A 23849-nucleotide genomic window follows, 5' to 3' on the forward strand; every position below is an offset into this window, starting at 1 on the left:
CTCCACATATCTATAGATGTTTCTCAATGTATTGGAAGTCATGCCGAATCTTCACAAACTCTTAAGGAAATAGAAGTGGCATTTTCAATTCTGAGCAACAAATTTAACATCAAAAATCACTACAGAAAATAAAATTAGTTTGAATCTGAATGTTATAAGCTCTTGGAACAGCTTTAAATATCTTACATATTTTACATATATTCAACTTTTTTTTAAAGATGGGGCCAGCAAATAATGCAAGTATTGTCATGACAGCCGGTTGGCGGCATAGTGACATCAGCGCCGGACTTTGGAGCGAAAGCTCCTGAGCTCGAGTCCAGCCAGCTCCCTTGCACGATTTCAATCCATGCTGGGTTGAGTGTCGGGCTAGCAACCTGGCCTCGTAAAAATAAGAAAGCCTGCTAAAAAAAACAGCATCATGACTGCGTCCCGATGACTCCACTCAGAGTTAAGGGCTTTCTTCTATTGCCATGACAACCATAACAATGATGATTAGTGGCAAACTTGGAGGATCTTCTTCTTGGTGCAATTCATATCATGACAATTGTAAACATCTATTATACTCATCTGCAAAATGAAACCAGGTGCTGAATGCTCACATGTTCAAATCGAATTAGGCTGATGAACCAAAGAGGGCATTTTATAGTATGATCTATAAAATTTACAATTAACTGAGCAGAAGAAAATTTTAGCATTTCTTGTGTGTACTTTGGCAGAAGCTAACATTAAATTACCATTTTTGAATACCACTCACTGCATTACTGTGAGTGTAAGCAACTTTTAATTGAAAATTTGGCTGAGTGGTGTCATAGCAACAACCTCTCACTCAATGTTAGCAAGACCAAGGAACTGATTATAGTCCTCAGGAGAGATCCATGATCCAGTCCTCATCGGAGTAACAGAGGTGCAGAAGGTTAGCAACTTTAAATTCTTGGGTATTACTAGTTCAGAGGACATGTCCTGGACCCAGCATGTAAGTGCAATTGCGATGAAAGCACTGTAGTGCCTCTACTTCTTTTCGAGTCTGCAGAGGTTCTGCATGACATCTAAAACCTTGACAAGCTTCTATAGATGTGTAGTGGAGAGTGTATTGACTGCATCAAGGCCTGATATGAAAACACCAATGCCGTTGAACAAAAAATCCTCAAAAGGCAGTAGATTCGGCCTAGTACATCATGGGTAAATCCCTCCCAATCATTGAGCACATCGACATAAAACACTATCATAGGAAAACAGCATCCATCATCAGAGATCCCCACCACCTAGGCCACGTTCTTTTCTCACTGCTGCAATCAGGTAGAAGGTACAACAGCCTTAGAACTCAGACCACCAGGTTCAAGAACAATTACTACCCCAACCATCAGGCTCTTGAATAAAAGGGGATAATTACACCCATTACTCCTTCATGGAGATGCTACCCACAACCAAAGATCTCACTTCAAGGGGACTCTTTATCTCATTATCCCACGTTCTCATTATTTATTGCCATTTATTTATATTTGCTTTTGCACAGTTTGTTGTCTTCTGCACTCTGGTTGATCTTTGTGTGAAAAACTTTCTCTTTAGGTCCCCTTTAAATTTTCACCCTTTCATCTATAATGAATGGCCTTTAGTTTAGAGCTCTCCACCCTGGGAAAGGACTGTGACCATACAATTTATCTATGACACTCATGATTTTATATATCTCCATAAAGTACGCTCAGGGGAAAAAACACCCCAGACTATCTAATCTATTCTTACAACTCACGCCCTCCAGTTCCAATATCCTTGAGACTTTTCTCTCCATTCTTTCCAGTTCAATGACCAGAACTAAACACAACAGTCTAAGCGTAGTCTGTCCAATGTCTTGTACAGCTGTAACATGGTGTCCCTGGATTATTGGAAGTAAGTAAGAGGACCCAGTGGTTTCATTGGAAGGTGACTTGAGAAAGGGAGTGCAGATAGAAGAGTAAATCACTGAGTTAGGGAGAGATTAGCTCCTTTAAAAATGACATTACAATAGCAGAAAGGAAGATGTAACATCATGTTGAAGGTGGCAAAAAATATGAATGTGGATGCTGATCGGTAGAAGATAAGGACAAACAGAACCCTATTGTCCCTCTGCATGTGATAGGGTGGGAGCAAAGGCTTAATGGATGAAGCAGATGCAGCAAAGTGACCTGTCAACAATTATGGAAGGGAAATGTTGAGAAATATTTACATTTGAAAAAAATATTTACTCATAATGTATATAGTAATGAGAACTTGGCACAAAACCTACAGGATACTATTCGGTATTATCATTCACAACTTGACATCAATAGAGTGAAGTTTATTATGGTTAATAAAGTTTTTGGTGACCCTCAGGCACACGATCTATTCAATAAGAGTTAACAATGCCCTGTGCCCAGGGGAAGCTATTGTTTATCAGCTTCTCACTTTTTAGCTTGTACCACTAATGACAAACAATATCTCCTTGATCAAAAATACTGTAGCACTCATTAGTGTATTCAAAGGTGCATGAAATGTTGCCAGTAGCATCCAGCAGTAGTCATAAGGCCGATAAATTCAGGACTTTTGTCACATTTACACCCACCAGCATACATGATTCCACTTTTGGTCGCAGTTCTCCAGTCAGGAGACCACAGGCTAAAACAACAAACTTCTTGAAAGGCCTGTGGACCCTGTCTATGGGCTTTGGTGAACAGGGTTACTGTCGTCTGTAATTATCAACTTCGGTTCCTCCTGTCCATTCTAGGCTCCAGTGTGGTTCCACTTCCTCCTCTCCCATCGCCTTACACCACTCAGCAAAGCGTTTAAAAGCCAATTGTGATTAAACGTACTACCTTGAAATGTTAATTCTCTTTTTCCATAGATGCTGTCTAATCAGTTGTGTATTTGCTTTATTGTTTTCTTTTAAATCCATCAGGCTTTCATTGTTTATTGAAAGACAATCGCCAAAAGGATCATTCTGTGAAATGTTTAAGCCACATCATGATACTTCAGATAATTGCTGATGTCGCTGTCCTACATGCCTGAAACCCCTGAGACATTATAAATCCCACAGACTAGTGGGTTACGCGTGTAACCTAGTGGGCAGAGTAATAGGTTGAACTTCCTTTTACCCCTGAAAGTCTCAAGAGGTTCTAATTGCATCTCTGGACACTATTTTGCATCATGGACCTCTTGGCTGCCTTTGGAAAGTCAAAGGTATGGTTGCCTTAAAATTGCACAAGGGTAGAAAAGGGATAAAAAAAAGACATTTGCTCAATTTTAATTCCTCACTTGGCTTCAGCAAGGTGGAATGGGTTAAAATCCCCATTGGTTAGTCCTATTGACTTATTACTTCTCTTATTCTCTCTGTTAGCTTGCATCTGTTGTACAAGACACAACTAATCCATTTTTTTCTAACCATTGGAATTTAATTTAAGATCATCTATTTACACCTCCTCCTCTTCCATCATCTTGCCACCTACTGATTAACAATTAATCAAACTTAACTTTCACGGGGAGGTACAGTATAGCTTTGAGGGTCAAACATGCAAATTGTTTTGTATGAGTATTGCATTCAGCTCTAATCTGGACCACCAGAGTATTCATAAATTTTGATTAAGACTGAAGTGAATTGGAACTGTCCCATACACTCTAACATATTAGATTAATGAAGTTAGTAAGCTATTTGTGTTTTATGTAATTCAAAATAACAATGACATTCAAGGACTAACATACAGTATATTTGGGCCTATACAATTAATCTGTATTCCTGACATTCCTTTTATCTGGATATACCATAACAGCAGGTTGATACTTATCCCATAAAACAGATTATGGTCCAATTATTTAATTAGATTTGTAACTCATTTAAAGTTCCTTTACTTTACAGATAGTCCCTACTTAAATACATGAGCAATCACTTGATATGTCAAACATTCAGCAAAGACACAAATGTTGTCCTAGGTTTAATGAACTCCCTGTACTATTATGTTGAGAAATAATGATAATGGTGATGATAATGACTAATTGTTTGTTGTAATGTGGTACCATTATGTATTAGCAACATACATCATTAGTAACAGGTTGACATGTAATTTAAAATGTAAAGGGAACAAGTGCTTTCATCTGCTTATTCAACTGGAAAAGATATTTACTTATCTGGGAAACAAAAATGTTTTCGATGACCTGAGCCCATGATGTAAACAGATCAGTCTAATAAACGTATTAGAATTCTTTTTTGTTTGCTAAACTAACTCGTAAAACTAATCACAAAGACAGAGCCTTTAGTTCTAAAGGGATCATCCAGCTGTCAGTTGTTTGCATCTCAGGACATCTTGGCCTAAAATGTCATGAGGTTCAGATGTTGATGCACCTGGGTGTCCTTTTTATTGCTGGTCTCAACATAAATGTCAGAGATGGAGCAGTGTCACACTGAAAAAAAGAAAGGATGTTCTTCACAGGAAGCTCACAGGTCTATGCCAGGGAGGACTGGTGATGGGACAGCAGCCCCATTCATATGCGTTCATTAACTATTTAGCGAAAAAGGTACCTTGTGTTAATTTAAACTATCGCAAGGTTTTTAAGTCAGTTATTTGTCATTCTTTTTATTTGTTCAATTTATTTTTCATTATTTTTACATGCCTCAGGATATAGTCAGAAAATAAGTATAAGTGCATTGACAGCTGACAAACTATTAGGTGTCAAGAGGGCAGAGCTTCAGGTGTGAGCGGTCTTACCCATTCTTCACTCTAAGTTACCTGCTCTGGTTTACTGGATGCCTGTCTCATGCCAAGACCAGAGATTTGGAATTCTGTAACTAGAAAAACAGGAGTAGTGGTGAACAAAAGGAGGGAGTCAAGGGCAGTGGATAGGTCCAGAGCTATCTGGCCAAATATTATACTTATGACAAATATGGGAGGAATAACCAAAATATTTGCTTAATCTTAGCCCCAGAAACCTTAGAATTGTGCCCAAATGTGTGTTATAATAAATGTCTCTATTTTCTCCAAAACATTTGGAGTAACTCTAAGATATTGTTGATTTTAATCTAATAAAATGCTACCATGAACTTTTGAATTATATGAATTTACAGCATGAATATATTTAAGAGTGGTTTCAGTTTTTTTCTTGTGATGGAAAGGAAGGCTTGTAATGGTGGGATGACAAATGAGAGCTGCTCGGTAGGAATTGGATTAAGATAAAAATAGGGTCTACGAAATTGCACTTTAGTGCACTGACAGACATTGCAATTGTCTAAAATTCTTCCTTAACCATGAGTTGTACCTAATTGAAATAAATGAGTTAAGAATTCACTACTCTAGCAGAATTCATAGAAACATAGAAACATAGAAAATAGGTGCAGGAGTAGGCCATTCGGCCCTTCGAGCCTGCACCGCCATTTATTATGATCATGGCTGATCATCCAACTCAGAACCCAGCCTTCCCTCCATACCCCCTGACCCCTGTAGCCACAAGGGCCATATCTAACTTCCTTTTAAACATAGCTAATGAACTGGCCTCAACAGTTTGCTGTGGCAGAGAATTCCACAGATTCACCACTCTCTGTGTGAAGAAGTTTTTCCTAACCTCGGTCCTAAAAGGCTTCCCCTCTATCCTCAAACTGTGACCCCTCGTTCTAGACCTCCCCAACATCGGGAACAATCTTCCTGCATCTAGCCTGTCCAATCCCTTTAGGATCTTATACGTTTCAATCAGATCCCCCCTCAATCTTCTAAATTCCAACGAGTACAAGCCCAGTTCATCCAGTCTTTCTTCATATGAAAGACCTGCCATCCCAGGAATCAATCTGGTGAACCTTCTTTGTACTCCCTCTATGGCAAAGATGTCTTTCCTCAGATTAGGGGACCAAAACTGCACACAATACTCCAGGTGTGGTCTCACCAAGGCCTTGTACAACTGCAGTAGTACCTCCCTGCTCCTGTACTCGAATCCTCTCGCTATAAATGCCAGCATACCGTTCGCCTTTTTCACCGCCTGCTGTACCTGCATAAAAGACACAAAAAGATGCCTAACAGTTGTTGCATGGTTTGCAGTCGATTACTTGTTATGAGGTGAAACCTAACAACATAAATGGCAATGATGCTTCACTCTCTGATGAGCTCTGTGCCATTTACACATACTTTAATAGGGAGAATAACACTATACCTATGCAAATCCCAACAGCATCTGATGATCCTTCAAGATGACAGCCCTCACGGTGTACCAGGCTGGGTACTAAAAATCTGTGCTGACCAACTGGCTGGAGTGTTCAAGGATATCCTCAACCTCCCATTGCTGTGGTCTGTGGTTCTCATCTGCTTCAAAAGGGCAGTAATCATACCAATGCCTTAGAAAGGAAGGGTTGATTGTCTCAATGAATACAGGTGTCCCCCGCTTTTTGAACGTTTGCTTTATGAAACCTCACTGTTACGAAAGACCTACATTAGTTCCCTGTTTTCTCTTTCAGAAGGAGTTTTCACTGTTACGAAAAAATCAGCGCGCGAAAAAAATCAGCACGCGATAAAAGGCAGCGCGTGCCCCGAGCAGCCGCTCTCCCCCGGATTCGGAACTGCATTCTAGCCGGCATTGCTTAAACACGTGCCTGTGAGCAGCCGTTAGCAAGATGAGTTCTCAGATATTGGAAAAGCCTAAAAGAGCTCGTAAGGGTGTTACACTTAGCGTAAAACTAGACTTAATTAAGCGTTTCGATCGTGGTGAATGAAGTAACAACAATGTGAGTTTGGCTTGTGGAAGCTGACGAAGATGGTGTTGAAGAGGTTTTGGCATTCCATGACCAAGATCTGATAGATGAAGAGCTGACGCATCTGGAAGAGGAAAGGATAACAATCGAAACCGAATGCAATAGCGAACTGAACGTGAAGCAACTGCATGAGATTTTCACTGTAATGATAAAGTATGACTTTAATTTTGAAAGGGTACGTTGGCTTAGGGGATATTTGCAGGACGGTTTGAGTGTTTACAAAGAACTGTATGATAGAAAAATGCACGAGGCTCAGCAGTCAAGCAAGCCTTCCACATCAGCCACAGCAGACGACGAACCTCGACCTTCGACATCGAGGCGGGCAGTCATAGGAGAAGATGAGCTGCCTGCTCCAATGGAAACAGACGACACCCCAGTGTCCCACCACCCCAACACCCAGGCCGCGGACAGATACCAATTCGCGGAGAATACAGCATTAGCCGGGAGGCACACAGCACATTTTTAAGGAAAAAGCCAAAATAAACATGCTAATTAATTAGGTGTCACCCAACACATAATTGTCGGCCCAGATCAGAGGCGATGCAATCGGCAATCAGCACTGATCTGGGCCGACAATTACGTGCCAGGTGGCACCTAATTAATTAGCATGTTTATTTTGGCTTTTTTCTTAAAGATGTGCTGTGTGCCTCCTGGCTACCGCTGGACTCCTGCACGCTTCGCGGATCAGTATCAGTCGGCAGCCCGGAGGGTGGGGGCCACTGCACCAGCCAAACTCCAACAACTCAGCCTAACACACCAACTGTCCCAATTCCGGTAAGTGATACTACACTGTACATACATTATTTCTACTTTATATTGGCTGTGTATTTTTATGTGTTATTTGGTATGATTTGGCAGCTTCATAGCTTAAAGGTTACTGGAGAGAGTGTTTTTGCCAACAGCGCTTGCGTGAGATTTTCTGCCGAGAGCGCTTGCGTTAGATTTTCGCTTCGGGGAACAGTGCCGGCAATGATCGTGGAAAAATATTTCTACTTTATATAGGCTGTGTATTTATCATACTATTCCTGCTTTTACTATATGTTACTGTTATTTTAGGTTTTATGTGTTATTTGGCATGATTTGGTAGGTTATTTTTGGGTCTGCGAACGCTCACAAAATTTTCCCATATAAATAAATGGTAATTGCTTCTTCGCTTTACAAACCATTTCATAGGAATGCTCTACCTTCAGATGGCGGGGGAAACCTGTATCGACCTGTAGCACTCACATCTACTGTATTGAAATACTTTGAACTTAGCCCCATCTGATTAAGGATTTGAACCTGCTGCAATTCATGTACTGCCACAACATGTCGACAGTAGCTGCAATCTCACTGGCTCTCCACACTGCTTTAGAGCACCTAGAAAAGCATACATCAGGCTACTGTTTCTCAATTACAGATTGTTGTTCATTACCATCATCCCTATAGTATTAATCACCAAGCTTCTAAACTTGGGCTTCTGTACCTTCCTCTACAACTAGATCTTCAACTTCCTCATCAGGAGACACAGTCAATATGAATTAGTGATAACATCCCCTCGCTGACAGTCGGCACAGACACTCCTCAAGAATGAGTGCTTAGCTCACTGCGCTATTCTCCCTACACTCGTGACTGTGTGGCTAGGTACAGCTCAAACACCATTTATAAATTTGCAGATGGCCCCACAGTTGTAGGTAAAATCTCGGTACAGAAATGAGATAGATTGGTTGGTTGAGTGGTGTTGCAACAAAAGCCTCGTGCTCAACATCAGCAAGACCAAGGAAATGATTGTGGACTTTAGGATGGGGAAGTTGAAAGAACTCACACCAATCCTCATCAAGGTATTAGTGTTGGAAAGGGTGAGCAGCTTTAAGCTCCTGGCTGTCAACGTCTCTAAGGATCTGTCCTGGGCTAAACTTATTGATACAATCATGAAGAAGGCACACCCATCAGCTTTACTGCGGAGGTTTGGCATGTCACCAAAAACTCTTTAAAATTTCTATAAATGTACAGAGGAGAGCATTCTGGCAATCGGGCATTACAGCCTGATATAGAGGCTCCAATAAGCAGAATGACAAGAGGCTACAGATGGTTATAGACTCAGTCAGTTCCCTCATGAGCACAACACTCCACACCATTGAGGTTAATTTCAAGAAGCAGTGCCTCAAGAAAGTGTTATCCATCATTAAGGACTCTCACCATCCAGGACGTAAAACATAGGAGCAGAATTCGGCCATGTGGCCCATTGTCCTCCTCTGCATGCCCTCTTCCCATTACCACCACCAGGAGGAGGTACAGGAGCCTGAAGACACACACTCAATGATACAGGAATAGCCTCCTCTTCTCCATTGAGTGATCCATGAACTCATGAACGCTATCTCATCATTCCTTTCTCTTTTGAACTATTTATTCTGTAATTTAAAGTAATTTAGTTTTTGCACTGCACTGCTGCCACACTACAACAAATATCACATCATATAAGACAGTGATAACATACCTAATTTTGATTCTGAACATGTTTTGCTGTGACATCCTATTCTGTGAGAGGCTGTGGTTTGCACTTTAAACAGCTATGTACCGTGATTCATTGTCACTGACACTTCCAAGACAAATAATTGCCTATCTACCACCTGATGTTCAACACACCTTCTCAGGAACAGTGTGCACAAGCAAAGATAATACTGGAGATCTGTCACTAGCACATCTGACCTCCCACTCGTCTGCTAAGCTCAGAGTCCCAGAACACACTGAGATGGAGAGCCGGATGCTCTTCACGTTTGTCTCCAGGCGTTATAGCAACCTAGCTTGGGGAAAGTGAAAGCCTCGTTTACGGACTCACTGGACTTCATAATGAGCCCCTTTCTTCTGTGGTCCACTGATCTCCTTTCGGATTTCTTCAGCCCTTTACCTCTTCCACCTATCACCTCCCAGCTTCTCACTTCATCTCCCCCTTCCCCATCCACCCACCTTCACCTACCTTCACCTGATTTCACCGATCACCTTTCAGTTTGTACCTCTTCCCTTCCCCCACATTTTAATATTTTATTTTTGATTTTGCACAATTTTATTCCTTTTATGTACTTCAACTTGCTTTTTAAAATAATTTGAATGGCAGAGATATTTTAAACTGTTAAAGGCCAACAGTGTTGTGCTGGTGGCGGAGCCATTGGTTCCATCAAGTGAGGCCTGGTTGGCCTTTGCTACCTGCTGGAAGAGAGTGGCCTCCAGTCACTCCATGGATGCCACAATGGGAGGAAAGTGAGTGCTCAGAGCCAAGGTGAAAGCAGGGACTTCAATCAAGCATGATCTGGCTCAATATGTAATAGCTAAAAAAAATATCAGAGCATCATTTTCAACCAAAGGAATTTGGATCTGTAGATCAGAACTACATTGGGAACAATTTTCACTTTAGGGACAATAGCATCAACTACTCCTGTTTTTCTATTAATCTTTAGTTATTTCTGCCATATGTTGTTACAATGATGTATATGAAACCATCTAATTCTCCCATGTGTATCTTTAGCTCAGATTACTAACTGATAACTAAATTATGTTTTAAGTGGAAGGACATTGCCTTCGGAATACTTCACTGACACGACCAAGACAGAACAATTGCATCGAAGTGAATCTGTTCAGATTATGTAATTGATCATCTTTAACATAGTAAAAATTCTCAATATGTTTCACAGGAATGTTATCACTAAATTTGATGATAAAGATTGACAGTTCATTATATTTCACCACTGCATGCAATATTGTGATGTTGTGATAGCTAGCCCAAGAATGGATTAAACCATGAAATAATTACACCACAAAATGAAGATGACTCCTGCATTACAGCCATTTTGGTAACTGAAATTTGCCAGAGTCATAGAGAACTACAGCACAGAAACAAGCCCTTCAGTCCATTGGTGTCCACGCCGAACTGTTATTCTGCCTTGTCCCATCGACCCGCACTTGGACAATAATCATGCACCCCCACCATACCCTTAAGTGTTGCTTTCGAACGCCCACCCACCACTTCCACTGGCAGCTTGGTCCACACTCCCACTACTGCCCTAGTGAAGCAGTCCCCCTAATGTTCCCCTTAAATATCTCACCTTTCACCCTTAACACATAACCTCTGGCTCTCACCTCACCCAGCCTCAGTGGAAAAAGCCTGTTTGCATTTACCTGATCTATACCTCTCATAAAGTTGTATACCATTATCAAATCTCCCCACATTTTCATACGCTCCAGGGAATGAAGTCCTAAGCTACTCAAAATTTCCCTTTTAATCAGGTCCTCAGGGCCCAGCAAAGCCCTTGTAAATTTTACTTGTGCTCTTTCAACTTAATTTATATCTTTCCTGTAAGTAGGAACCAAAACTGCACATGATACTCCAAATTAGGCCTCACCAATGCCTTATACAACTTTAACATAACATCCCAACTCCTGTACTCAATACTCTGATTTATGAAAAATGATGTGCCAAAAGCTCTCTTTATGACCCAATCAACCTGTAATGCATTTTGACTAGTTGTGGGTCTATATTCCCAGATTCCCCTGTCTACCAGACTCCTCAATACCCTTCCATTCACCATGTAAGATCTACCCTGGTTTGTCCTACCAAAGTGCAACACCTGACACTTGTGTGCATTAAATTGCATCTGCCATTTTTCAGCCCATTTTTCCAGCTGGTCCAGATCCCACTGCAAGCTCTGATAGTCTTCCTCGCTGTCCACTACACCCCCAATCTTGGAGTCATCCACAAATATGCTGATCCAGTTAACCACGTTGTCATTCAGGTCATTGATATAGATGACAAACAGCAATGGACCCAGCATAGATCCCTGCGGCACACCATTAGCCATAGGCCTCCAGTCAGAGAGGCAACCATCTACAGCTGCTCTCTGGCTTCTCCCATGACCCCAATGTCTAGTCCAATTTACTACCTCGTCTTGAATGCTCAGTGACTGAACTTTCTTGACCAGCCTCCTATGCAGGACTTTGTCAACATCCTTGCTAATGTCTATGTAGATAATGTCCACTAAGTTTCCCTCAACAACTTTTCTGTCTATCCCCCAAGTAAATACAGATACAAAAAAATCCATTTCGGATCTCCTCTGTCTCTTTTGGCTCCATGACTAGATGACCACACCAATCTTCAAATAGACCAATTTTGTCTCTTGCTAACCTTTTGTTCTTAATATATCTGTAGAAGCCACTGGCATTCTCCTTCACTCTATCTGCTAGAGCAACCTCATTTCCTCTTTTAACCTTCCTGATTTCCCTCTTAAGCAGTCTCTTGTATTTCTTATACTCCTCGAGTATCTCATTTGTTCCTTGCTGCCTATTCTTGCTATGCACCACCTCCTCCTTCTTAACTAGGGCTTCAATATCCCTCAAAATCCAGTTAGTCTTGACTTTTATTCTAACAGGAACATGAAAACTCCGTACACTCACTATTTCACTTTTGAAGGCCTCCTGCTTACCGAACATCCCTTTGCCATAAAACAACCTACACCAACATCACCTGCCAGATTTTTCTGATGCCATCAGAATTAGCCTTCCTCCAATTTAGAACCTCAGTCCAAGGACCAGACCTATCTTCCTCCGTAGTTATCTTGAAAATAGATCATTTTCAAGATGTAATTCACAAATCATTACCCAACAATTTTAGATTTAGAATAAAATATGTTCTCATGGAATCTGTGAAAAAAAAACACAATGTAAGATTTTGCATTATGGAAAATCAAAATTACAGACTGATTTCTGGAAACAGAATCTTCCTGTAAAGTAAAGGTTGCCTGGAATAATGCTTATACATGCATTGTGCTGAGCCTAGTATGTAATAAGGTATAAAGAGCATCACTTTGGTGAACATGACAGCCTCAATGGAAGAGCACCGTGATTCCATGAAAGATCAATAAATCTGTTTTTTCTGCTTCAAGTTAAATAATGAAAGATGGTTATGATACAGCACTAATTCATTTAAATATTCATATTTTCTTAACAATGAGTTGATATTTTATTTTAAACATGTTCTTTGAAGTTTAGTATCTCCAACAATGCTCTCAGTGCCAGGCCAGAACTTCAAATTCTTGATATGATGTTCAATCCCATAATTTTCTGACTCAAAAGTGAGCGAGCCTAGCTGTGACTAAATTATTAATACAGGCTTTCCAAGTACTGAACAATCAAGGATCAAAGTTCAAAGTAAATCAAAATAAATTTATTATTGAAGTACATATACGTCACCATATACAACCTTGAGATTCTGTTTCCTGCGGGCATACTCAGCAAATCTATAGAATAGTAACTATAACAGAATCAATGAAAGATCAACCAGAGTGCAGAAGACAACAAGCTGTGCAAAGGCAAATAGAAATAAATAGCAATAAATAATGAGAACATGAGATAATGAGATAACTAATAACTAATGAAGAAATAGCTACACACATCAAAGTTGCTGGTGAACGCAGCAGGCCAGGCAGCATCTCTAGGAAGAGGTACAGTCGACGTTTCAGGCCGAGACCCTTCATGAAGGTCCTGACGAAGGGTCTCGGCCTGAAACGTCAGTCCTGACGAAGGATCTCGGCCTGAAACGTCGACTGTACCTCTTCCTAGAGATGCTGCCTGGCCTGCTGCGTTCACCAGCAACTTTGATGTATGTTGCTTGGATTTCCAGCATCTGCAGAATTCCTCTTGTTTGCGAAGAAATAGCTATTAGATTACAAGAAATCTGAAAACAGCTGTTAATTTTAACAACTGCCAAACACATGATTTTTGAAAATTATAGTTTACCCATGCATATAAGAGTGTGGCTCCAACTTCAATTCCCAGCACAGAGGTGAGCACTGAGTACAGAATTGCGGGTGTCTCTAGCCAACGCTAATATACCCACAGCCCTCATGAGGCTTCATGCATGAATTCTTGCAATGTTTCTTATAAATGTACTAAGTCTATAATGCAAAATAATTGGGGAGGGGGAATAGTATTAATTACACTTTGCCAGATGATTGAAATATATTGAAGAGATATGGGAATGGAGATGTTTTACCATAACTTTCTTTTATTTTTAAATTTTACACTGCAAGCAAAATATTTTATTGCAGAAGGAAAAGTGAGAAAAGTTCCAGGGAACTACCAAGGAAAGGCCTATGAAATTGATTATAAAAGAGACTCAGAATGGGGTTAGTAGATCAGGCACCTTTTTAAAATCTTACTTGATTCTCACTTGTGTCTATATCCTGCTAGATCTCAATTTTATAAGAGTTTCTAACCTCATAAAACATTTTTTTTGCAATAAAAATATCCTTGGACTCAAAGAATCTCAGACCTGAAAATTTAGCTTTGTTTCTCTTTCATGGATGTGGGCTACTGATTGTTTCCAGCATTTTCTGTTTTTATCAGCAGTTCATCTTTGGGAGAACAATGCTAAATGGATATCTACTTGCAATAATTTTGTTGTTTATTTTATTATATTTTGTCATGTATGTAAGTTACATGTAATTTATGTTAATTTAATTCTGTATTAACAAATATTCATGTTTATAATGTGCAGTGCTGCTGCAGCAAAAGCTAACTTTCATGGCATTTGGCCATGACTATGACAATGACAATAAACATAATTAATTAATGAAATTAATCCAACACCTATTTAGAATAATTTGCTTTCCCCCAAAAATTAAGCTATTCATTAACTTCTATTAGACTGCAGCAAAGCCTTTACTTAATGATGGAATTAACATGACCCTAATTTACAATGCCTGTCAAACCAAACTAAGCCACAGTTCCTTGCAAGCCAATACCATAATGTTAATGAAAAAGCCACAATTCTCATCAAGGGCTTGCTAATTAAACACTACCTTATCTTTCCATAATGCTTTCTGACAAAACCGACTGACAGTCTTGATTAATGAGTTTCACAAGCTTTCACTTATATATATAAAAAAACGTGCCTATTCATATTCAGGAGCTCTCACTCAAGACAGCAACTGTTATTTGCATGCGATGTGCCAAAGAGGAGATAAAGAAATAAATGTTTATTGGCAAGCAGAGTAGTCAGTCCAATTGACTTAGCTGGGTCAGTAATTGAGTAACTGCAGATCTCAAAGACAGAGGAGTGACAAGCAAAAGTGACTTTCACAAGAATTTCAAAGTTCAAAGTTCAAAGTAAATTTATTATCAAAGTATGTATATGTCACCATATATACCTTATGTTATTAAGTATATATAAACTGACAGAGAATGACAAACAACCAATGTGCAAAAGAAAACAAACTGAAAAATTATACAGATGACATGATTTGTAAAGTCCTTAAGAGTGAGTCTACAGGTTGTGGAATCAGTTTAGTGTAGCTGGTTCCGGAGACTGATGGTTGCACAGTAATAACTGTTCCTGAACCTGGTGTGGCTTCAGTATCTCCTACCTGATGGCAGGAGCAAGAAGAGGGCCTTGTTTTTGATGATGGATGCAAATTTTGTGTGTGTTGGTTGCGACGTAATCATGCCTATAATGAAGGAAACACAACAGTAAATTTGGCAAGAAATCTCACAAACAGGAATGCAATAATGTGCAGAGAATCTATAAATTGAGGGGAAACAGGGATAATGCTACTACGTAAAAGAAAGATGCAATCCAATTTCTCAGCAAATGTGCAATTTTCCTCTGAGGATATAGTGTATAGGTAATGTCTAGTAGTATGGGTGAGGCAGCAATGAGCTCAGCAAATCTGTATAATCAGCTTCTTCTTCTTGCAATCACTCAAGTCAAGTAAGATGTTCTCCTAAGGGGTTGTCTGCTGGTAGGTCCTCGGGTGGCTGTAGAGGCCCAGCCGGTTGGTAAAGGATTGGAAGAATATCAAACATCAATGGAGAGATCACTTTCAAGAACTTCTTAACCACAACATCACTGCTGAAATAACAGGTATAACTAAATCCTCCAGAGACCTATGAGAGAAGACATGGGGAACCTCCCAGAATGAAAGAGGTCCATGATGCCATCATGAGCCCAAAGTGCAACAAAGCCACTAGTCGTGACAGGATCCCAGCAGAGATCCCATTGAGCAGTGAAGGGGACCAGCACTCCTGCACCACACACATACCTTGCTCTTGAAGACCTGAGGAAAGGAACTACTACACACAGAGCTCCGAGATGCTCTAATAGTGATCATATTCAAGATGGCAAATACGGAAGCATCTTCCTCCTGTCAACAACAGGCAAAGTGCCTGCATGTATCCTTGTCAACTGACTCCTTCCGCCATCTGAAGAAGTGTTCCCTAAAACTCAGAGTGTTTTCTGCCCATCCAGATGTACCGCAGAAATGAACTTCACAGCGTGCCAGTTACAGGAAATATGCCATGAACAAACGCACCCCTTGTACTTGGCTTTCATAGAATTGACAAAGGCATTTGATACAGTCGACTGCCAAACTCTGTGGAGTATACTATCAAGACATGGCTGTTCTGACAAGTACTTATGAATACCGAGGCTACTGCATGATGGCATGTCAGCTACACTGCTCAGCAATAGAGGCACTGGATCAGAATCCTTCACTGTCAAAACAGGAGTCAAACAGGTCTGTATCATTGCATCCTCCCTATTCGTCATCTTTATTGCTGCCATCCTTCACCTCATTGGCCAAGACCCGCTACAGGGAATCCCAATCGTGTATAGATGGACAGCAGGTTTTTCAACCTCAACCGATTCAAGGCCAAGAACAAGAATCAAGCGCAAATACAGTGACTAAAATCTGAAGGACCAAAGAAAAAGTTAGCAATGCATCCTCAACTACACTGCGCTTACAGTAAGTGCAACAGTATTTTGTTTAACTGTATGCATTGACTGATCAAATTTCAGCTGTACCATATTTCAGCTGAAGAAAAGAGCAATTCTTATCTAAAGTCCCCCATACATCAATACTTGCTCTATTCCAGTCTGCGGAGAGTGAAATTAATCAATGACCATGAATATCATCTCTCTAAATTATTCCCATTTGTTGGCTCTTCATTGACTGGCAACAAAAAATAATAATTTAGCCTTGGACAATCATTCAGCTAAGGCTTTTACATCGTAGTTGTGTACATGCAGCTATTCTTTGAATTCCATTGTGAATTCTATTGAAAACTCCATTCTTCCTTATATATTTTCTAATATAACATCAAACTTTGACATTGTCTAAACAAAGTGTTGTATCAACAAAACCAAAGACTTTCACAAAGTGTATCATTGGTTGGTTTTTGCACATTATTTATTCAAATTGTTTTATAACTAGGTTTCACAAAATTCTTACATTTCCAAAGTAAAAAAAATGAAATTAATTTATTTTGAACTTCAACTTCTGGCAGATGGTAATTTCAATGGTAATTATATTTGAAAAACATTTACTAAAATCTACAGAAACTGACTGTACCTACAAACTATTGTGTCGCAAACACAAGATACTCTGCAGATGCTGGAAATCCAGAGTGACACAAACAAAATGCAGGAGGAACTCGAAGGGTCAGGTCGCATCTATAGAAAGGAATAAACAGTCAACAGGAATGTTCTTGGCCCAAAACATCAACTGCTTACTCCTTTCGATAACTATGGTGCCAGTGGTTACAACCATACATCAAAGGATTACACAGAGAGAAACAAATGTCAAGCCAAAGATTTTCAGCAAAAATGGTTGAGGAAAGAAGAGATTCCAGAAAATTGGGCTGAAATGTGTGAAGGCTTGACCACTTTTGTTGGCTTAAGAGTGTAGGATTGAAAAGAGACAAATCACAGAAAGTACAGTAGTTCTTCATTAAAATCCTTCTTTTCAACCCTTGCATCGTCGTCCCTCCCAATTTCTATAATTTCACCCCATCCTATAGTTTTCTGAGATATTTACTCTTCTCAATTTTTGACCTCTTGGCCATTCGCTGTTTCAATTCTTCCAGCATTAATGGTTGTGTCTTCACCTGGATTAACATCATTTTCTGTTTGACAATGACTCCATGAATACATCAAGGAGGATTATTGTTGGTATCACATTATTGAACCCTACTGCTCCCTCAAATGACATTTAGCAGAAGGACAGGAGTGCTAAGCAGCAGTCCAATAATTTAACTTGCCATTTGAAAGGATTTCTCCCCTATGCTATGTGACTGATCAACCCAAAAAAAAACTGAAAATGGAGGAAGATTATTGAGGCAAAATAAATAAATGACAAAAATTAAGGGCAATCAATATATTTAATTAAGCTGCAACATGTCAGAATTGCAAACTTCTTGTGGTCACTAAATTGATCCCTTTCTTGCTGTGCAGAACCTTGAAATGCATATTAAGCATTAGTTTTGACAATGTATACATTAAGAAACTACAACTAAAAATAAATATATTATTAGTTGATGTTAGATAACCATAGCATACTATTTATCTTAAACATGGTAGATGTCAAATCTATGTCTCAGGCATTATGTGGTAGAAACACCTGTAGGTAATGTCAGTGGTACAGGAAAATAAAGGATCTGATTTTAAATCAAAACTGCCACAACAATTGGCTCTCTTCTCCAATGTTATCAGTGCAAAGCTTTTCGACATTTTCACTTCAGCACTAAGTGACACGGCACTGGATCGAGCAAGTCAGAGTCATGCATGCAACACCTGATCTGTGATGCAAACCAGCCGCAACTCATTCTGTGGCAAAGCAGATATAATGAGCTAGTTTGCTATTCCCGCTATTTTTGTATTGTTATTACGTTCACTACAAGGGGAATATTATAGCAGAGAATGATCAATATACCTAATTTGGGGGTCACAGGTATCCTCATGGATTTTATGACTGGAAGAAGTTGTCAGTCATTGCTCAGTGGCTACCCATCTTGCTTCTGACAAGAAAGTATGGCTAAGGTTCTACTCACTAACTAGGACCTAACTTGCAACCAAGATTTTCACAGTCAATAAAATGTATAATGTGTAGCACCTCCTGAGGTGCTTGAGGAATCTAATAGCTCTTGTTTCTGAGGTAGTGCATTCACTCACAATGTAAAGCCATCCTTACCATCTAATTCTACTCAAAAAATGAGGTTATACCTTTCATAGGAAACATTGTATCTAACTGAACCTGGCTGGTCATTAGAGATCAGGTCTTCTTGTTGACCTGGTTCTAAAACAAACGATAAATTTCCAAAAATTCATCTTGGTGATGAAGAACCCCACTTACTTCAGTACAGAATGTGAAAAAAATGCTCTAATGTATGCCTATTGTTGACTTAAATTTTGTGGCCACAGATCGTCCCTTGGATTATAATGTCTTCGAATAAAAGCTGTTTTCCAGATCAGGCCATTCAGGGTATAATATATTGATGAACATTAAACACCAAAGGCCCCTGAGTAATCAGAATCCAAATTAGGTTTAATATCACCGATGTATGCCATGACATTTGGTAAATTAGCAGCAGTAGCACATTGCAATACATAGAAACATAGAAACATAGAAACATAGAAAATAGGTGCAGGAGTAGGCCATTCGGCCCTTTGAGCCTGCACCGCCATTTATTATGATCATGGCTGATCATCCAACTCAGAACCCTGTACCAGCCTTCCCTCCATACCCCCTGACCCCCGTAGCCACAAGGGCCATATCTAACTCCCTCTTAAATATAGGCAATGAACTGGCCTCAACTGTTTCCTGTGGCAGAGAATTCCACAGATTCACCACTCTCTGTGTGAAGAAGTTTTTCCTCATCTCGGTCCTAAAAGGCTTCCCCTCTATCCTCAAACTGTGACCCCTCGTTCTGGACTTCCCCAACATCGGGAACAATCTTCCTGCATCTAGCCTGTCCAATCCCTTTAGGATCTTATACGTTTCAATCAGATACATGATAATATAGATAGATAAATAAATAAATAAATTACCATACAGTATTGGTATATTAAATGGTTAAATTAAAATAGTGCAAAAACAGAAATAATTAAAAAGTGAGGTAGTGTCCATGGGGTCAATATCCATTTAGGAATCGGATGGCAGAGAGGAAGAAGCTGTTCCTGAATCGCTGAATGTGTGCCTTCGGGCTTCTGTACCTCCTACCTGATGGCAACAGTGAAAAGAGGGTATCACACCAAGCTGCAGTGATGGTTATTCCGTGTACATTTTTTGCATAGTGCTTGATCACTATAGGATCCAAATGCCCATTAGGGATTAAATTTGCAGTGAAAGTGAATAATAGAGATAGGCTTCAGGCCTTAACCCTACTGCAGAAGGGTGACTTACAGTCAGGGGAATACAGGAAGCTTCATTCTGAATGAACTGACTGTGCAGCTGGTTGGAATGAAAAGCAATTTCTTCCTGAGGGTTAACATCTGCCTTTTTGATATCAGAGCACAGAAACTCCCTCCTACTATAATCAACTGCAGCTTGAATTTAAATTCTGAGAATTAGTTTCAGTCCATTTGAGAGCAGTGTGCATGCTGATTAGTCCATTGTAAAATGCAGGTTTATGATGATAATGCTTTGAAAATTAATTTCAGAATTTCTAAAGGAAGCTACAGTAATTCAATTCTTTAGATCGTTAGACCATGATATGAGGCTCTCTTCATAACATTTGAAGGGAAATTCATGGAAATTATGTCATGAATAGAATGAAACAATCTTCCAAGCCTTATCAGAAGGCATAAACCAAAATTTCCATCTTTAAATGACTGAATCCAAACAGAAGAAACACAACGAATGGAATGATAAAATGTGTTGAAAACGGTCTTGTTATTTGAGGTAAATGTGCACTGTAGTAGAATTTGTTCATTTAACCAAATTCTAACATCTTCACATCACATGTTTAGTGCACACAAAAGAAGGTGTGTTTCCCTATATAGATATAGTTTCTATCCAGGTAGAGTTTGAATTTGTGCAATGGGTAGGGTTGAATCAGCAACTTGTCTTCCCACTGCTCATCTCAATGGAAAGGAGGGTAGTTAAATACATGGTTGCCAATTCCCCACGATCCATTCAATACTAAACAAAATCTACATGGTATCCTATTGTAAAAAAAATGGCAGAATATTGGTTGTAATTGAACAATATTCAAGACTCACCATCTCAGACTTACAACTTTAAACACCAGAATGGCAGCTCATGTATAAAGTAATTAAATTAATCTACAAATAAAGAGACCATAATGATGAAATATAGGCTTTCATTGAAATCTTGTCTAGTTCACATTTGTCCTTTATCAATTCAAGTGGAGTTTATTGTCACGTAAACAAGTACAGTGAGGTACAGATACAATGAAAAACTTGCTTTCAGCAGCATTGCAGGCATCTAAGTTCAGAGAACACACAAAACATTAGTTATACAGAAATTATGTAAGACAATAAAGAGAAAAAATGACTGGGCAAAGTAAAAGATCAGTACAAAAAAAAAATCCATAGCAGATCAAGGGAAAGTCTATGGAGGAAAATTGCCTTCTTTCTTCAATCCAGCCTTACGTAAAGGCAAGACTATCCTCTGATAGGTAACAGCTTTCTGAAACAGCCTCAATGTGGATGAAAATTAGGGACAGTCAACAGACTCTTCCTAATTTTCAAATTAAAAAAAGGAGAAAATTATTGTCATTGTTCCTCAGAGCAGATGATGGATAAGAAATAAACTGTATGAGCTGGTGTTTTGATATTGTTACAATATTTGAAGATAGCTGATTTGGTTAAGTGCTTCGAAGCAAAAATACTTATCTCTGGGGAAATAATAGAACTCATAAAGTGCCCTTCACTGCATCTTCATTCCAAGGACAACATCATTTGTAAATCATGTAATGTTAATACTCATTTGTGTGTATATTATTTTTGTGTCTATATATTTTAGTGATTAGTTAATCATTAAAGCAAACAAACAGACTTTCTAAGCCATCCAGCGAGTTGAACATCTGGGTTGTGCATGAGCAGAGAAGATTAGCATTTAGACGGTGTTGTGTATTTTCAATGATGGATGTTCAGTGGAAAAAGTTGATAACAAAGGCACCTTATTCATCATGCTGCCAGATGTGCCGATATCTAGTAGATATTGCTAGCTAAAAACAAAATTGGTTTTAATTTCAAGTCCTGATAACAGACTCAGTGGTCATGATGCTGATGACCTTGGGGGCTATGGCACCAGTATTTGGACAGGTTCAGATGCAAGTCAAATGTTTCAGAACTATAGCTGTTTGGATGCATTAGTAGTGCCTATTTAACCCACTTACAAAAGTGTCTGTACACAAGTGTCACATTGTAATCTAGATGGAAGAAATGGCCTGCTGTGTTCACCAGCAACTTTGATGTGTGTTGCTTGAATTTCCAGCATCTGCAGAATTCCTGTTGTTTGTTACAGCGAATGATGGGGCATTATTGCCTCCTGAACTTGAACTTCCCGGATGAAACATTAATGTAAAGAAGCATTTAATATATTTTTTACCGATCAATCTGACATCAGCACATAGCAAAATGTAAATTGTTTCTTCCCTCCCTAAAAATAATATGCATTATCAGTTTTAAGCATAAACCGCTGGAAATTTTCAGAAGGTCAACAGCATCTATAGTCATAGTCGTAGTCATACTTTATTGATCCCGGGGGAAATTGGTTTTCGTTACAGTTGCACCATAAATAATTAAATAGTAATAAACCATAAATAATTAAATAGTATTATGTAAATTATGCCAGGAAATAAGTCCAGGACCAGCCCATTGGCTCAGGATGTCTGACCTTCCAAGAGAGGAGTTGTAAAGTTTGATGACCACAGGCAGGAATGACTTCCTATGACGCTCAGTGTTGCATCTCGGTGGAATGAGACTCTGGCTGAATGTACTCCTGTGCCCAACCAGTATATTATGTAGTGGTTGCGAGACATTGTCCAAGATGGCATGCAACTTAGACGGAGCATCCTCTTTCTATGGAGAGAGAAGGAGAGTTAGTGTTTTCATTCAAAAAAGAACTGCTGGAGGAACCCAGTAGGTTAGGCAGCATCTGTCGAGAATGGTTGATACAGGCTGAGATGCTGCATCAGAACTGAGAGAGTTGAAGGGAGATGGTTTACATGAAGAGTTGATGGGAAGTTATAAGACAAGGGTTAGCAAGTGATGCACCAGGTGGAACCAGGTGGAGGAGAAAAAAGCTTGGCAACAAGAGGACTGGGGGAGAGGTTGCTGGAAAGAATCAGAATTATGAATCAGAAGGACTGAGAGAGGAACACAGGGGTACTGTTATAGTGTGCACTGACAACTGACTGAACTCAGGTGTGGAGAAACGACGGACTCCTCTGTCTAAACAAAAACAAGACTTTATTCATAGGAATTCCACCAGAGCATTGGAGGCTCAAACAAGCAACACCACAAGACAAATCATTCTCAAAACACGACCCTACGATCAGTGCTAATTGGCAGTCCACTTTAAATAATCACAGAATGTGGAAAGCCCATGCCAGTCAAAATAAACAAGATTAAGAAGAAAGCACAAGGGCTTAGTGACTCTAGACAGGCCTGCAGGGGTCATGACAGTACTTCCCTTCCTAAGGCAGGCATCTGACAGCACTGGGAGCCCTGGGGAACTTGAGACATGGCTGGTAGAGTCAAGACAGACCTGATGCTCTCTAGATAGTCATAGTCATACTTTATTGATCCTGGGGGAAATTGGTTTTTGTTACAGTTGCACCATAAATAATTAAATAGTAATAAAACCATAAATAGTTAAATAGCAATATGTAAATTATGCCAGGAAATAAGTCCAGGACCAGCCTACTGGCTCATGGTGTCTGACCCTCCAAGGGAGGAGTTGTAAAGTTTGATGGCCACAGGCAGGAATGACTTCCTATGACGCTCTGTGTTGCATCTCGGTGGAATGAGTCTCTGGCTGAATGTACTCCTGTGCCCACCCAGTACATTATGTAGTGGATGGGAGACATTGTCCAAGATGGCATGCAACATGGACAGCATCCTCTTTTCAGACACCACCATCAGAGAGTCCAGTTCCATCCCCACAACATCACTGGCCTTACGAATGAGTTTGTTGATTCCGTTGGTGTCTGCTACCCTCAGCCTGCTGCCCCAGCACACAACAGCAAACATGATCACACTGGCCACCACAGACTCGTAGAACATCCTCAGCATTGTCCGACAGATGTTAAAGGACCTCAGTCTCCTCAGGAAATAGAGACAGCT

This window comes from Mobula hypostoma, chromosome X2 (genome assembly GCF_963921235.1).
Source record: "Mobula hypostoma chromosome X2, sMobHyp1.1, whole genome shotgun sequence".
In the NCBI taxonomy this organism is placed as follows: domain Eukaryota; kingdom Metazoa; phylum Chordata; class Chondrichthyes; order Myliobatiformes; family Myliobatidae; genus Mobula; species Mobula hypostoma.